The sequence below is a fragment of the Papio anubis genome, chromosome 18 (genome assembly GCF_008728515.1).
Source record: "Papio anubis isolate 15944 chromosome 18, Panubis1.0, whole genome shotgun sequence".
NCBI classification, from domain to species: Eukaryota; Metazoa; Chordata; class Mammalia; order Primates; family Cercopithecidae; genus Papio; species Papio anubis.
In genome coordinates this window covers 35,472,370-35,490,125 of record NC_044993.1, presented here as the reverse complement: position 1 = coordinate 35,490,125, position 17,756 = coordinate 35,472,370, and the positions used below count along the sequence as shown (strand labels likewise).

General features: G+C 45.7%; 1 long non-coding RNA gene across 1 annotated transcript; it reads right to left on the bottom strand.

The window, feature by feature from the left end:
- Positions 1 to 896: 896 nt before the first annotated feature.
- LOC103880447 lies at positions 897 to 17,499 on the bottom strand. Its single transcript, XR_641476.3, has 3 exons — positions 17,213 to 17,499; positions 9,807 to 9,939; positions 897 to 1,332 (listed from the first exon to the last, which is right to left on the bottom strand). It is a non-coding gene; the product is annotated as an uncharacterized LOC103880447 (long non-coding RNA).
- Between the last annotated feature and the right edge of the window lie 257 nt (positions 17,500 to 17,756).

Below are 17,756 nucleotides of genomic sequence, written 5' to 3'. Positions count from 1 at the left end.
GCCCAACTTGCTCCCGTCTCCCCAGGTGAATGACGTTTCTTCTTCCCCCGCTGTGTAATGTTCAGCCCGGCGGAAAGAGCTTCTTGTCTCCCAGTGGCACTGGCGACAGTTCTACGGTGAATGTCAGTGGCTCTGCCTGGCTTGGCTTGCTCACATGTCCTCTCTGGGAGCTGGAGTTAGCTTCACCAGAACCTTCCCTGAAAGTGGGGACTGGTTGGTTTCCAGTGGAAAAATGGGGCCAGGGGTCTTGGTCCATTTTGCTGTGCCGTAAAGGCATACTTGAGGCTGGGTAATTTATAAATCAAAGATTTATTTGGCTCACAATTCTACAGGTTGTACGAGAGGCACGGCATCAGCATCTGTGTCTGGTGCGGGCTTCAGGAAGCTTCCAATCGTAGTGGAAGGAGAAGGGGGAGCAAGCGTGCCATTTGGTGAGAGAGGGAGCAAGAGAGATGCCAGGCTCTTTGTAAACAACCAGCTCTCCTGTGAATGAAGAGAGCAAGAGCTCACTTATTACCTCCAGGCAGGCACCAAACCATTCAAGAAGGATCTGCCCTCGTGACCCAAACACCTCCCACCAGGCTCCGTCTCCAACACTGGGGATCACATTTCAACCTGGGATTTGGAGAGGACAAGTATCCAAATCATGTTAGAGGTCCTATATCCAGGAGTGAGGAATAGACACTGGGCAGGTCCCTTTCTGCCCCTCAGGAAGCATTCAATAAGACAGCTACCTTCTGTAGGTGCTGACCACAGTCACTGACCATGGTAAACCCTTCGTAAATGCCAGCAGGCCTCTTCCCAGGATGCAGTGGTGTTCTCTCCACCAATAGCCCACCGGGGAGGGGAACCAGGCCCATCTCCACAGTGCATCTCCTATCCATCACCCCAGCCTTTGTGCCTGCACCCAACATGACAATCACAGTGTGGCTTGAGATGAGACTCTCTAATCCTATTACTCATTCATCAACCAGCAGATGAGAGCAGGCGCTGGATCGAACACTGCTGAGGAAGCTGGGAGATGCCTTCTTCACCGCTGTGAAACTGGGCTTAGCTCGGGCACAATAGGTGTGTAATTTAAGGTTTTGTTGAGGCAGAATCCAATCACATACTTGACTGGTGGATCACAGAGACTCACAGGCTAAAAGAATGAGATAATTCCACCTCACGCAAACACTGGCATTCAGCTTTGACTTAATGACAAATGTGTGACCAACCTTACACTGCTTCATTCTCTCTTTTTTGTTTTAATGCATTTCCACCTCCTTCCCCTCTCTCCTCTCTCCTGTATCCTCCTTGGTACGCAGAGATAGAACGAGGTTTGGCAATGTCCTAGAGCCAGAAAATAAAGGCAGAGAAGCAGGAAGAAGCTTTTAAAATGGTGACTGGCAGGTGGGATTCGCCCAGTCCCCACTGCTCTGTGGCTTTCCTGTTTACAGCCCACATTGCAGTTTATATTCATAGCTTGTTTAATGCCCGTCCCCACTGGGAAGACGGTGGCTGCATCTTCCTTGATCCCCAGAACTGAGCACAAGTACCTAGCACAACCCAGGTGCCCAGTGGATTTTTTGTTGAATGACTTCGTGGAGCTTCCAGGGATGGATTTATTCTAATTCTTAGTGATCTTGGTTCTTCCTTTCCAGGAGTGGTTCAGAATGAGGAAAGGCAGCATGCAGGAGAGATGTATGGTCATATTCATTAGATGTTTTCTTTATTCATTTTTTGTCTGGTGGGGATTATTCAGTGTGGGATAGGGAAGGGTTGTAAGAAGAAATAGAACATTTAGTTTCTGATCCCTGTTAAGCGGTGCTATAACTGTTTATATAGGCCGGGCATGGTAGCTCATCCCTGTAATCCTAGCACTTTGGGAGGCTGAGGCATGCGGATTGCTTGAGGCCAGAAGTTCGAGACCAGCCTGGCCAACATGGCGAAACCCTGTCTCTACTAAAAATACAAAAATTAGCTGGGTGTGGTGGCTCGCACCTGTAGTTCCAGCTGCTTGGAAGGCTGAGGCAGGAGAATCACTTGAACCTGGGAGGTGGAGGCTGCAGTGAGCTGAGATCGCACCATTGTACTCCAGCCTTGGTGACAAAGCAAGTCCCCACCTCAAAACAAAACAAAACAAACAAAAAAACCCCACAAAAAAGCTCTGTTTATATAATTAGAGAAAACACTATAAATGAGTTCACCCAACTTTGTGAGTTTCTTCAACTTACATTTATTCATTCAACAATCATTATATAATGGCTACCATGTGTCAGGCACTCTGCTAGGAATTGGGTAATGCACTGGTGAAGAAAGGCATTAAATGGAACAGGCAATAAATAGTATGTAATGAGGAATAGCGAAGAGTGCTGTTTTAGAAGTGAAAAGGGTGCAGTGGTGTAGAGAATTACATTGGAAGGCACTGGTTAGGGAGAAATTCTCTGTGAAAGGGACATTTAAGCTGACACCTGAAAGACGAGAAAGAGACATTTATTTCAAGATTTCAGGGGAGGCCACCAGGAGTCCAAGGCTAGGCGCCAGAAGACAGACAGCAGGGTAAGCCGGGAGCCCTGGATTCAAGCTCTAGTCTGCTGTTTCTGTGTGCCACATCTCAGGACAGGTCATGCATCCTTTTGAGTCTCTTCTTAACCATATCTGCCAACTTCACAAGGTCTCTGTGAGGCTCCGCTATGGTCATAGTGTGCCATTTTGTGCAATGATAAGCAGAATATAATTGCCAGGAATATTATTAGGTTCATGTTTCTTTATCTCGTAGGCATATTGGGTGTGGGTGTGTAGGAAGGTGTGATCCCTAGCAATGAAAGTGGTCTGGGACCAATTCTGTGGAATCAGTTTCCATTCAATTTTCTTTCCTGGTACTTCCTTTTATGTCTGCCCTTGGCTGGCATTGTCCATATAAATATTTTCTATTGGCAAAGAGCTAAACTGAGCTATAAAACCAGAATCCTGGGTAGTTGCCTCCATAAGTAATTGGAGATGAACGTGACTCTCATCATTCCTGCCCTGGCCTCACAGGGGATAGATTTTGTAGCCAACAGTAATTGAACATTTACTAACTGCCAGATACTTATACTATTTCATTTTTACTAAAACCCTATTCTAAAGACAAGGAGGCTGGGCATGGTGATTACACCTGTAATCCCAGCACTTTGGGAGGCCGAGGCAGGCAGATCACTTGAGGTCAGGTGTTCCAGACCAGTCTGACTAACGTGATGAAGCCCCGCCTCTACTAAAAATACAAAAATTAGCTGGGCACGGTGGCGCATGCCTGTAATCCCAGCTACTCGGGAGGCTGAGACAGGAGAATCGCTTGAACCTGGGAGGCGGAGGTTGCAGTGAGCCAAGATCACGCCATTGCACTCCAGCCTGGGCGACAAGAGCAAAACTCCGTCTCAAAAATAAAAAATAAAGACAAGGAAACCAAGGCTTTTAAAGGTTAAGTGACTTACTCCAGGTTCCTCAATAACACAGTGGCAGAGCTGATTTGAATACTTCTACTACTATCATTACCATTACAAGCACTAATAATGATAGTTTCTATTTATCCAATGTTCATTGAGTGCCATTACTATATTGTTGTTGAGATGTCAGTTATTATTGTAGTCGATTTTCCTAAGCAGGTAATTTTTTAAAATGTCAAGATGCTTTTAAGATCTTCTCTTTGTCTTTGGTGTTCTTTTACTAAGGTATGTCTAGATGTCAATGTTTATTTATTTATTCAGCTTGGGGTTCCTGAATCTCAGGACTGCTGACTTTCATCAATTTTGGAAAATCCCAAACCACTTTTGTTGACTATTGTCCCCCCTCACTACAGTCTCTTTCTGGAACTCAAATTAGATGTATGTTAGATGATTTTCCTCTAACTTCCCTGTTTTTTTAACCTCTCTTCCAAGCTTTTCACCTCTATTTTTCACTGTGCTACAGTCTGAACAGTAGTCCTCCCATGTTGGGGATATTAACTAGGGATACATTCTAAGACCCCCAGTGGATACCTGAAGCCACGAATAGTACCAAACTTTATATATACTATGTTTTATAGCGCATATACTGAAACCATGGAAAGCAAAACCGCAGATAGGGAGGAACTACTCTACTTCCTTTAAACTTGTCATCCGGGGCACTAATTTCCCCTCAACTGTGTCTAATTTATCTAATTCATCCATTTCTTCTTTTAAATTGAAGTGTAAATTACATAGAGAAAAGTGTAAAAATCATAGGTTTACATCTTGATGAATTTTCACAAAATGAACATACATACAGGACTCTAACCAAGGTGAACAAACAGAACATGGTCAGGATCTCTGAAACTGACATGTGCTCCTCCTATCATCGTCTACTTTCTCCACAGAAATGCCTCTTCTGGTTTCTAACACCATAGATGGTTTTGCCTGTTTTCAACTTTACATAAATGGAATAACATGATTGCACTTTTTTGTGTCTGACTTTACTCAATAGTATGTTTTTTTATTTTTTGTTTTTTATTTTTTTGAGACAAAGTCTGGCTCTATTACCCAGGCTGAGTTGTAATGGTGCAATCTCTGCTTACTGCAACCTCCACCTTCTGGGTTCAAGTGATTCTCTTGTGTCAGCCTCCTGTGTAGCTGGCTAATTTTTGTATTTTTAGTAGGAACAGGGTTTCACCATGTGGGCCAAGCTGGTCTTGAACTCCTGACCTCAAGTGATGTGCCTGCCTTGGCCTCCCAAAGTGCTGGGATTACAGGTGTGTGAGCCACCACACCTGGCCAATAGTAAGTTTTTAAGATTCATCAATGTTGTGTGTATTATCAACATCTAGGCATCTAGGAGTTTCACTTAGTTCTTAAAACATGAGGAACATGCTTGGTTTTAGTATTCTGTTTGTGTTTCTGTAAATATCTGCAGACTTTGTACGTCTTATTCTCATGGTGCTTTGTTCCCTTGTGGTTTTGTGATGTGGGGCTTGTGAAGCCATGTTCTCTGGCCCTTTATCTGTAGAAATTTTTTGACGTCTAGTTTCTTGGGCATGACTCTAGAGAAAATTTGCATTTGTTCTTGCCAGACTTCCTGATTAGTCACCAGCAAAGGACCACGTTAAAACAAATGGCTTAGGGCTTTCGGTGCTATATACATAGGTATGGTAAATGGATTCTTACCCCAAACCCAAGTTAAGCTTGTGAGTAGGAGTTCACAGTGCAGACTGGCAAAAGTCCCATGATCTCTCCTGTGTGGAATGGTGGCTTTTTGTTTTTGTTCCCTTTATTTTTCTAGTAACATCGTTATTGAGGTATGGGATGATGTTTTTCGTGTTAATTAACTCACTGAGGGGGGTCACGTTTCTGGCTTTATGCAGGGGGTCCCAATCTAAACAGCCACCTTGCTTAGGTTCCCAAGCCTTGTCTTCACCCCTCCACACATCAGAGACCCTTACAAACAAAGGCTGAAGTCCACCAGGTGTTAGCAGCTGCTCCCCACGCAAACACTAGTTCATGCTTACTTACTCTCCGCTTCTGAGAGTACTTTCTCATTGTTTCTGGCCTCCAAGGGTTGCACCTGATTTTCCTACCAGCTCACCCATGCATTTTAAAAAATATTGTATCCAACGTATCTGTGTATGTATGCCTATGATGTAGCAGGAAGGTTTTCTCTTAACATCTATTCTGCTATCATGCTGGGCCAGGTAAACAAGCTCTTTATATGCAATATCTCATTTAATCCCAGAAATAAACCCTCAAGGTTAGTAATCAGGAAAATCTCCATTTTACAGAAGAGGAAACTGAGACTCTGAGAGGATGAGCAACACATCCAGAGTTGCCCAACTGATACAGGGCAGAAGCAGATTTAGATCCAGGTCCTGTGACCCTGGTGCCTATGTCAGTAAATATGACACTTGCTGAAGTTGGTGTCCAGGATGGCTTGGGTTTCACTCCAGGTCTCAGGGCCAATAGAGCAATCACATTATTGAGAGGACCTGGTCAGTTGCCAAGGCTGGTGCCTGCAGGGCAAACAACGGCCAAGCTTTAGAGCTAGGATCCAGGCTGGACACAGGATTAGGCTGTCTCACTGGCTTCTTTGGGAGGTAGAGATGGCCACATGGAAAGGTGTCATTTGCTGAATTGAGCATCTTCAGATATCATAAATGTGACAGTTCAGACGTAGGGAACATCCCAGGGGAAGAAATCTTGGTGGATGGAACATTTCAGGCCATTAGGCTATTACAAAGGGAGGTTCTTTGAGTGTAGCTTCATAACTAGGCTTCCCGAGTCATCCAGGGAATGCTCCCATGGTGTGCCTCCCCGCTTTGGGTGTCCTGATCCCTCTTTATTTTTCTCCCAGCCCCACTCCCCAACCTAGTTTGGTCTGGTGGGCTCCATGGTGCAGTCCCCTCTGGCCTTTTCCTGGTTGGGATCTGGACTCCTGGGTTCCAGAGCTGGGTGAACAGGAACTAGGGATGGGGATCTGGAGTGCCTTCATCTCTGCGGCATTTGTCCCACTTGCTGGGGAGGAGTGTGCCAGGCTCCTAGTTCTGAGCCAGTGCCTTTTCCTCCAATGGGTGATTGCTTGCATATTAGTTAGAAAAGAGGTTCAAAGAGTTGGAAGTATAGAAACTAACTCTTGTTGAGCATTTGCTGTGTGCCAAGCACTTGTTTCATGGTAATGAGACAGGAGTTATTTTATTCCGATAATTTTTTTATTCTTATTTTCCTTTTTTTGAATGCCATTAGAGTTCATTTTCATCGTACATCATTTTTCATTGCATTCTGTTTGGAGAGTGTGACATGGGACATGTGGTGTAGCCCACCAGGTCAGAGCCTGAGCTCAAGTCCCAGCTTTTCCACCTTCCACCTGTGTGACTATGAGTCTCCCTGAGTCTCAGCTTCTTCACCTGCACAATGGGGATATGAAGAATAGCGGCTTTGGAGAGCTTCCTGGAGTGCAGGAGACATTGTTGGGGTGCTGACTATAACCCCCTGGCCCACTTGAGAGGTCCCCTGTTGTTAGTTCCCCTACTTGCCAATGGCTTTGCATCTCAGGCTCTGCCTGAGAATGTTCTTGAGAACTGCAAGAGGAACAGTTTGGAAAATTAAAGTTTCAAGAAAGACCCTCACCCAAAGAGGGTTGGGAGATGGCGGGTAAATGCCTCAGACTCTTTCCCCTTGGTGGGACCATTCTGTGTTGTCTTCTGCAGCCTCTCAGAGGGTTGCCAGCAAGATTAAGCCCAGCTGTCCATCCTGGGAAACTGCTCCTTAATGCACCCTGCAAAGACGTTTCTTCCTCCTTGTCTTACTTCCTTGCCGTCTCACTGTGCTTCCTGAGGTCACCTTCCAAATCAACATGTGCACCTGGATTCTTGTCTCAGTCTGAATTGTTGGGGGGTAGGCCCAACCTAGGAGTGGAGGGGAAATGAGCTATGATGAACCCTGTCCCTGGCATGCATCCACCTCAATACCTGCCCTTTTTGGTTTGCTTCCCATTGTACATCACCTTGGGGATGCTCCAAGCCCCATTCTGAGATGTTACTTTGTTGCTTGGGGATAACAGGACACTGGGCTTATTGGGGTAAGGGATATAGTATTGGAATCACACTGCTTGTTGTGTTTAAATAGCAGAATCCTTGCCTGGTGACATCAGCCCATGTGCCAACATGAAGCTGTCAGCTGGGTGGCATTGACTTCTTGACCTGCACATCTTGCTCTGTGAAATGGCAATGAATTTTAACATTTATTTCTGCTAAAACACTGAAACCTGCAGCCAGTGGGCTGGTGTCCCCAGATGGTAGGCTTTGGCTGGCCTGAGTGGGTGGGAACCCTTTTCCTCCCATCCATGCAGACATCTAACCCAAGCAGGGGCTCTATGACCTGTCCCTGAAATGGATGGAGGTGGGCCTAGCGCAGCCAGCCGTGGTCAGGACTTTGGCCATTGGTCTTCGGCTGAGTGGTAGGGGCCGGTTCTCCATGGCTGGGACTTGGTACAAGGTTGGCTTATCCTCTTCTCTGTGATTTGCCACCACCTACTATTTATCACACTCTGCATGCCACAGTAAGCGCTCTGCAATCCACAACAACCTTGCCACGTGGGTATTCTTACTTCTCCCATTTTACAGATGAGAAAACGGAGGCTCTGGGTGGGAAAGTGACTTGCCCCAGTAGACTCTGATGGTAAGGGGATGGCCAATTAGCAGCCAGGGTGACTCCGAGGCAAGGAGGGAAATGGGAGTCTAGGGCAGAGCTCCAAGGACAGTGGTGCTGCTCAGAGAACTTCCTGGTGGAAGTCCCTCTCCTCCTCTTTTCCCGTGGAGAGAGGCAGCAGGGCTCTTGGGAGCGTGACTTTTTGGGCAGTGGCTCAGTGGGCTTCTCGGGAAACAGTGAGGCCGGGGAGCCAACACAGGGGGGCGTCGTGTCCCCTTCCTTCTTGTGTGGGTAGTTCCTTCAAAGCTGGCAGAGGGCAGAGAAAAGGTAGCCTTCGAAGAGGCCTCCAGGCATGCAGGAATCTGTTCCCAGCTGTGCGAGGCTGTGCTGAGAGCCTGGGATTTACTGTACTCCAAGCAGTGGCATTCCAAATTTAAAAGGCATCGGGCACACCCCTGCCTCCTCCCATGCTGGGGTCATGGGGCCAATCTGTGGAACAGAGAGAATCACCTGGGGCTGGATTGCACCAGATTCTGCCTCTTATAGGACAGGCCTTGATGATGGTGAAATTGAACGGCAATTGGTGAAAATGAGCGGAGGAATGCTGAAGTCCTTCGTCTGGAATAGGAGCTACGTCAGCGGTGTGACATTTCATTGACATATCATCATCATCATCATCATTTTTGTCATCATTGTCATCATTAGCATCCTCATGCTAACTTTCTCTCAGCAGTTACCATGTAGCAGATGCTACTCTAGTCCTTAGCTTATATCGTCCGATTTTAAAGCTCATAGCCTCCTTGAGGTTGGATCAGGCTGCTAACCACACAACATGTGAGTGTGAACGAGATGTGGTCAAGTGATACGGACTGGATCTCAGCCCCCAATGGCCTTGGTTGAGCACCTTTGGGCAGCCCACAGACCACACAACTATAGTGTCCCCTGGATAACAACCAACATGGTACCCATTGTTCAGATGAAGAAACTAAGGTCAAGAAGTACTAAACCTGAGGTCACACAGCCAGTGGGTGGCTGAGTCAGGATTCGAATCAAGACCTGCCTGAGTCCAAAGCTGCTGGAATTCACAATGACACCACATTTTATAATCACACCATTTTATAAACACTCTTGGGTGCACTGGGAGGGGGGTGGGGGAATAGGGGTCCATCTATAAAGATGCCTTTCATTAAAACCTTGTAATTACCAGACTTGTGTAAAAAGAAGATAATTTGCTATAGTTTTAAAGTCATCACTGGAGGGGAAAAAACCCCCACAACAACATGTAAATAGTATTAGCTGCTCTCCAACTTTGTTGAATTTAGCTGATGTTTTTGCTGTTGACTTTCCCAGCTATCAGCTTAACTATATAAATCCAGTTGACGTGTCTTTATTCAGATAAAACTCTAATACTGCAAGTGTAGCAAATTAGATGCAAATGCCCCTTTTTTATTTTAAGTATACTTAAAGCTGCCTTTCCAATGCAAATTTTATAGGAAATCTCAACCAGCTAGGACAGACGTCCTAGCTGTCAGCAGGCAAACGCTTTCATTTTGGTCTCAGGCAAGGGAGCTGCCTGCTTTTTTTCTTTTTGCCCCTGCAGACTGAGATAATTAAAACTACAGAGAAATAGTTTTAAATATACATGATACACACAGTTCCTTAAATTATGGGATAATGCATAAATTCACCCATTACCATATTTGATAGCGGCCTCGCTGACCAAAGCTGGGAGGTGGGGGCAGCCGGTGAAGCGATTTTCTCCAACAACTTGCTTCCCTTGTCAACAACCTCGCAGCTCCTATCACTTCACCTGGTGTCCTAAGGAGCCCTGGTAAAGGTTCAAAGAGAGGTTGTGAACACGCTCATTAAAAAGGGATTGCTATGTGTTTTTTTTTTTTTTTTTTTTTTAAGAAATAAAAATGTTAATGGCAACTCTTTTTTTTCTCCTTTTTCCCCCAGCAGTTCTCAGTCTCCTTGGAATACATATCCATTTCGGCTTTGATTTGTTGAGCTCCCTGAATGAGTTTATCCAAACAATGTGAATTTACTCAGATCTCTCTCAAATCCCACATCTCTTGTGGTTGATAAAGCTGACTTTAGCTAAGAAGGGCTGGATCAGTGTGATTTGAAATTCACATTGAAAATGATAAGGGCTTTGCTGGAAATAATAAGCACAGTCAAATGCTGTCAGGAGGAAACAGTTGAGTGTGCGGGGAGAAATTTGGTAAGGCCCTGCCCTGCCCCCCCTTCTCTTTCTAGAATCAAGGTAGGGAAATGGGGGGAAAGGTGACTGGGGCTCTGCTTAGACAGACACTTAAGCTTTGCAGATGAGGGGGCTGATAGTTCTAAAGAGCTTTGTGCAGTAGCTTCATTCTTTTTAATTAGAAAATGGCAGTCATTTCTTCATAGTGATGGACGTTCTCCTCTTCCCGTGGGGTTTGGGGCGGTAGTGACCATTGGCTGCCATGGTGCCTGACACCAGTTGAAATCTCTCTCTCTCTCCCTCACTCGATTCCTTTTTGAGCACTTAACATATGCCTGGTACTGGGCTAAATGTTTTCTCATTTTCTTCTTCCAACCCTATGAGGCAGCGAAATTATTATACCCATTTTACAGAGGCGAACATTGAGGCTAACTTCGGGTCCAGGAGCCTAGTCAAAGTTCCATCAGGATTTGCCACTAAGTCCTTGCTGCTGAGTCCTAAACACTCATTCTCTTTCCCTCTAGCTGGCAGACTGAGACCTAATGCCTTAAAGGAAGAAATTGGTTTGGAATGTCATTCTTAAGACATTGTAAGGGAAGATGTTTCTCTGGAACATGTTAACCAGTGGCACTAAAGGGGAGGAGAGGGAGTGGGGTATGAGGGCGGGAACCGACATTCTGGGAACAGAGTGGAGCAAAGAGTAGGATCTTTACTCGGTGAGTGTGATTTGAGTAGACCAGGGCTTTTGACCTGGACACTGCTTATATTTGGAACTGTGTGTGTGTGTGTGTGTACGCGGGGGTGGCAAGGCTGTCCTGTGTGTTGTAGGGTTTGCACCATCCCAGACTCTACCTACCAGATGCCAGCAGTACTTCATCCCCAGTTATGACGACTTCAGATGTCCCCTGACATTGCCAGATATCTCACAGGGGAACAAAATCACCCCAGTTGAGAAACGCTGAAATAGACGTGGATCCTTCAGAGCCTGGATTCCTCATTTTCCTTAAAAGGCAGGTTCCATGCGGGTTATGGCTCCTCCTCCCTGTTTCCCTTTGTCTCAGAAGACCCCACTTTCACACGCCCTCCTAAGCAGCTAAGTGCAACCTTCCTTGGAAATAGGTGGATCAGAGGAGCTTTGCCATTGAAACCTTTTTTCCAATTACAGTAATTATTCCCTCTCGTCTTCACCATCAGGGCAGTCGGATAAGGCGCTAGACTTCTCCTTGCTGCCTTAATCTATACGATTCCAGTTCTGCCTTGATGAATGACTTTTCTGAATGCTTCTGCCTTGTATGGTGTGTGTGTGTGTGTGTGTGTGTGTGTGTGTGTGTGTGTGTGTGTGTGTGTGTGTGTTTTGGGGGGAGCGCTGTGGCCAGGCTGGGGCTGGGGGTGGGGGTTGGGTGCATTAATTCTTCCCAGTCCTTGTCCCTTGGATGCCTCGCAGCCCAGGGCGGCCCCACTGCAGCAATCCTTTTCCCACCATGCTGAGCTCACAGCTGACCTCTCTCTTCCCCTTAGCTTGGGGCCTCCTCTCTCCCTGCTTCCACCCTCCACCTGGGCCGCCTCTCCTGACCCCATGACTCCGTGTTTCCTAACCAATGCTGCTAATAGCCACTGATCACCGAAGGGCAGTTTAAATTCTATTTAGACTTAAAAAGGGGTGGGGAGGGGGAGAGCAAAACTTCAAAAGCTGTTTCCTGCAAGCAGGGCGGAAGCCAAGTCCGGCCATCAGCAGCAGAAGCCGGATCGATATTTCAGCACCATCCCCTGGCTGGGGTTTCGAGGAACTTTTATTATGATTGCGGTTAAGCTGTTCTAAAGTGGAGCATCGTTTATAAAACAAACGGATCCCTTCCAAATAGGTTATTTTCCTGGTTAATGACCGATGGTCTGCCCCGGGGTCTGTCTGAGTTGCGATTCCAGATGGGAACAGACACTACCAGCCCAATTATCTTTATTAAGTGTTTTTCCTCCCCCTTTCTGAAAAACGAAATGGCAGCCAGCTCCGCTGTCCCCTCTTCCCCTTGCTCTCACCCTGCGCCATTTCCTGCATTCGCCTCATTATGGACAAGTATGTCCTTTAAGACACAGAGACTAATGAGGCGGTTTTATGAGACTAATACATTTTAAATTTTAACACTGGAGCTAGCATCTTTAATTGTACAATTATACATTCATTTGGCACACATTGTCTCTCGCTGTCTTTTTTTTGCTTTAAGAGATAACAAAACCACAGGTGACCAAAGGCATGTGAAAAGACCGAATTTATGTCATTCTTTAGGGTACTAAATCATGCAAGAATAAAAATTGTTTTTCTCCTGGTAGATTTCTTAAGCAAAAGTAGTTCGCTACTGTTTCAATGAGAATGATTTTTTTTTTTTTTTTTTAACTGGAGCAAGGAAGGATGGGAGAGGGTTAAATTATATCTTATTGCAAACTTCTATCTTTACAGTCGTCTATTTCTACATATAAAGCCTGTAGCTAGAAAACATTTTGAGAATGAAAGAAATCTTGATATTCTCTGGCCCAGACAGGACTTGGTCGAGAGAGTAGAGAGAGAGAGAGCAGAGATGATTGATGATGAGAACTGCTAATATTATTATGACCTCAATTAAGTGCTTTTTTCAGACACATTAGCAACAAAGGGTCTTCCCTCTCCTGGTTGCTGTTTTCCCCCCCCAGGCCCCACTTTACATTAAAATCTAATTGATCAAACCTATTTGCCATTCGCACAAGAGTGATCACCATAAGGGGTCATCTATCAGCATGGACTCCTCATCCGGCGATTAACACCTTTTGTTGCCGGCCTCAGTTCTGTACCAGCTGAGAGGATCAGAAAAGCAGGGCCTCCCATCTGTGTGTGTGAGGTCTGACTTGTAGGACCCTTTAATTACCTCCTTTAACACCCTTGCGAAACACAGAAGATGTCCTTGCTTTTGAGGAAGTCCTGCCAGGCAGGCTTGGGGTCACAAGATGGCACCCTCCTTCTCTGGAGCAGAGGTGTCCTGGTGGGGACCTTGCTGTCTCCACGCCTTCCGCTCACTGCCCACTCCCCCATCTCCCCATCACATGGGCTGCTCCAGGAAGTCTCTATGTCCTGTCTTCAAGGAGTTTGGAACTTGGTGATGAGTATGGGAGTGGATGAAGAGTGGAGAGAAGCCCTTATCAAAACCCGAGGCTGGGGCTGGGCTGAAAATGGAGACCTGCACCCTCCTACCCCAGGGAGTGGAGCTCCCCATGAGTTCCCGGCCTGTGATCACTCAGGACCATGCTCCACCCATAATCCCCTTGAAATGTGTACACAATTATGTTTACATGTATTTTTCGGGAGAGGGTTAGAGTTTCCATTAGATTCTCACATTTGTCCATGACCCCAGAGTGGGTTAGAACTATTTTCTCAGGAACACCTTTATACCTTTAATTTTATTTGTTTTATTTTTTAATTTAGACAGGGTCTTGCTCTGTCACCCAAGCTGAAGCGCAGAGACACAATCGTAGCTCACTGCAGCCTTGAACCCTGGGCTTAAGCACTCTCGCCTCAGCCTCATGAGTAGCTAGGACTATAGGAACGTGCTGCCACATTCAGCTAATATTTGAATTTTTTTGTATAGATGGGGTCTCCCTATGTTGTCAAGACTGGTCTCAAACTCCTGGCCTCAAGAGATCAGGAGCTTCTTAAATGGCAGAGGTCTTTCATGGGTTTGACTCTCAGGCAGGAGTCTCTGGTTTTGGGAATGTGACTCTCAGGCAGGATCCTCTGATTTTGGGAATGCGAGGAAGCCATTGGGATGAGCTTGGCTCTTGGTGCATGGTGTGATGTCGGGTCAAACTCTCTCTCTTTTCACCTCCTTTCCTGGGTCTTTGTCTTCTCTGCCCATTTGGTCAAAAGAAAAAATGCTCATCAACTTTCTGCTTCCAGTAGTTAGTGTAAGAGTGGGCTTTCTAAATGAGCGCAGCTTGTACAGAACCTGCCACTGGGTGTTGGAAGTAATGAGGATGTAGGCAACGCCTTGCACAGGCTGTATTGCTGCTGATGGAGAGGAAGCAGGTCCCAGTATGGCCCAACGGGAATGCTCTTGGGGTGACCTTGGACAGCTCGGAGCACTATTCAAGGTCATGTTTTTGGCTCGCCCAACTCCACCTACCCACCATGAAAATCACATTATCATTTTTTTCCTGATTATAAATCAATACATTCGCAAATCAGTCAGAAAAGATTGAAGGCTGGGCGCATGACTCATGCCTGTAATCCTAGCACTTTGGGAAACCTAGGTGGCAGATTGTTTGAGCCGGGAGTTCAAGACCAGCCAGGGCAACATGGTAAAATCCTGTCTCTACAAAAAATACAAAAAATTAGCTGCGTGTGGTGGTTTGAGCCTATGGTCCCAGCTATTTGGGAGGCTGAGGCAGGAGGATCACTTGAGCCCAGGAGGCAAAGGTTGCAGTGAGCCGAGATCAGTTTGTGCCACTGCAAGTTAGCCTGGATGACAGAGTGAGACCTGGTCTCAAGAAAAAAAAAAGGGGTGAAACATTACCAAATCTTCACATTTTGGCCTACCTCAATTTTTATTCTTTTTCTTATGCAAATAACAATAGAAAGATATCCAGGAAAATTTAAAAAAATTTAAGAAGGGAGCTACGTGTATTATTTCTTATTTTTCTTATTTACATAGTAACGTACATTGTAAACATCTTGCCATGTGAATAAGTATTGTTTGGCATCATCACTTGAAATGACTGAATAATATTGAATTGACTAGATTTACTGTATTTGCCAGTCCCTTCTTGCTTGGTGTTTAGGTGGTTTCTACTTTTGTCTATTAGAAAGAGCGCTGCGATAAATGTCCTGATAGAAACATGAGGTACTTACCTGATTACGTTCTTAAGATGGATTTGTAAAAGTAGAATTTCTGGGTTAAAGGGTTTGTGTTAATATTTTTTATTTACAATACAGATTAAAGGATAAGATGCATCCTTTTTTTTTAACTTTTAAGACATCGTAAAAGGGCATTTTCTGTCAAATATTTGTCCAAAGCAAGGAGGTTTGGAAGAGAGGAGAGTGGAGTCACATAAGGGCTGACTCGGTGAGTTTTCTTTCTCCAAGAGTGAGTCTGAAGGGCCTAGAGCAAATAGGCTTCGTTTTCTGCCCAGTGGAGGCTGAAGTAGGGACAGATCTTTGGCCTCTTCTGGAAGTGCTGTTGAACGACTTGGCCCCCTCCGATACACAGATCTCCTCCAGGTCAGTAAAGAGGCTTTGAGGCTCGCAGTGGTGATGACCATGGCCTGGCTCACCCTTATCTCAGAGCTCCGATCTGACGCAACCAGTCCCCATGCCAGGCGGCCAGACGGGGGTCGGTCTGCCCACAGCCCCTCCAGAGAATGGGGCTAAGCAGAAGGCGGCACGGTCATGAAACATTCTGCCACGAAGTGCAGCTTGTCCATTTAGCACTGCCTAGTGGCTTTTCAGCTTATGTTGTCTTAATTCAAGTTGTCATTCATAGACAAGTAGAAAACTAAAATCAATAAATGGTGAAAATGGGCTTTAAAGGCAAACTGAAGTCACAGAGGAGGGAGAGAAACAGCATCCATTTCCTCAATGGATTATGTTTTTCCTTCCTATTTAGAATGACTGGATCTGGGGCCTGTGTTTTTTTTTTTTTTTTTTTAAAAGGAAGGGAGAAGAAGACAAATACATATCTCTTTTAAAGATGTACAGAGTGTTCATTGGATAAAATCTCAGGCCTGGAGCATCATTTGATTGGGCTACAGAGAATGATGAGGATGATGATATTTGGGGATGAGTCTCTATTTTCTCCCAGGACCGTAGTAGGTATATTTGGGGATGTCTTTCTGTCTGATTGCTATGTTACTTCCCTTAAGTTTGTGCCCTTCTCTGGGCCAAGTCTTCTCAGTTGGAAAATGGAGTTGGACAAGGTGCAGTGATTTTGCAGACTGTTCTCTGGTGAGAAACCACAGCAGATGTGCCTCAGGAAGCATCAGGATAGGAGTGGGGTTTAGGTGGAAGGGGCTCTGGTCCTGCAGCTGAACCTTGACAGAACAGCCCTGGGCTCCTGCCAAAGATTTCATTCGAAGTTAGAATTTCATGGCAGAGACAATCATTAGAAAAAAAATCACCGAAGAGAGGGTTTCCAAGTTTCCTTCCGCTTCTGAGGGTTATAAACATCTGTTGCATGTCTACAAGTTATTTCTGAAAACCCAGCTTGGACTAATTCCACCTTCTTCCTGTGATTAGTGTAGAACTGACAAGAGTAGAGAAGGTGCCAGGTCCAGGTAGGGGAGGGAGTGCTGGTTCCAACTATTCCTAGAAATACTGAAGGACTCCTTTGTGACACATGGGACATCTCAGCCTGAGTTGTCATCTCATGGGCTTGGGTGTCAGAGATGGAACAAGGGGAGACACAAGTCATACCACGAATAAATTTCAAACCAAGAGATGATTGTATCAAACCACAAATAGGGTAATACCATTTAGGTGGCACTCTGTGACCCAATCCCCGTGGCAAAACCAGGAAACAATTTCCTGTGTTTCTTTTGAAGAAACCAGACCTTCTGTCTATTGGCACTAACTGGTGGCCTAGAAGAGGAAGGAGAAAGAAGAGGCTTCTTTGGCAATCCCAGTCATTGACATCTTTCTCTCCCAAACCCACTCCCACCTCTACCTGCCTAAAAAAAAATCAAAGTCAGATTTGGGCTTGCCACACAGATCTAGACAGGTCCCCTAGCAGCCTCCTTCTATGAGTTTGTTACCACTAGACCCTTCCTATTTAGAAATTCTGGAGTCTCTGAGAGGCAGACTGATTTGCCCAGCCCAAATATAGAAAACCACTAAGGGTTAGTAAAAAACTCATTGGCAAGAGGAATAGAAATTCGAGCTCACCTGTATTTCGGACATACAAAAGCAGCCAACGTGTTGGGAAAACTTTCTAAGAAATGTAGCACTGAAAAGTCGACTCGGAGCTAGAGAGCTTGTGCTGGCAGTTAGCTGGTTTCGTGAGGTGGGAATATGCTGAGCCTCCTGGTGGGAACGGAGACCTGAAGTCTGAACAGTTGTGGATGATCTCCCTATAACCAGCAGCAGCGATGTTGAATCTACCTTCCTGTCAAGCAGCCAGTATTCCAAGGGCCTGGGGCTGCTGTATTCACTTGGCTTCTGAGATAAGTGGACCTGGAAGTGCAAAGAAAAATCTCTATCCATGCCCTGGCCGAACTCAGCAACCTTGGGGTGAGACAGATGCAAAAGTGGTCCCACTTTTCCTCGAGCTGTTCCTACAAGTCAGTTTGATTAGGTGTTATCAACAGGGGCCTCCAGGCAGGGCGTGGTGGCTCACGCTTGCAATCCCAGCACTTTGGGAGGCTGAGGCAGGTGGATCATTCGAGGTTAGGAGTTTGAGAACAGCCTGGCCAACACAGTGAAACTCTGT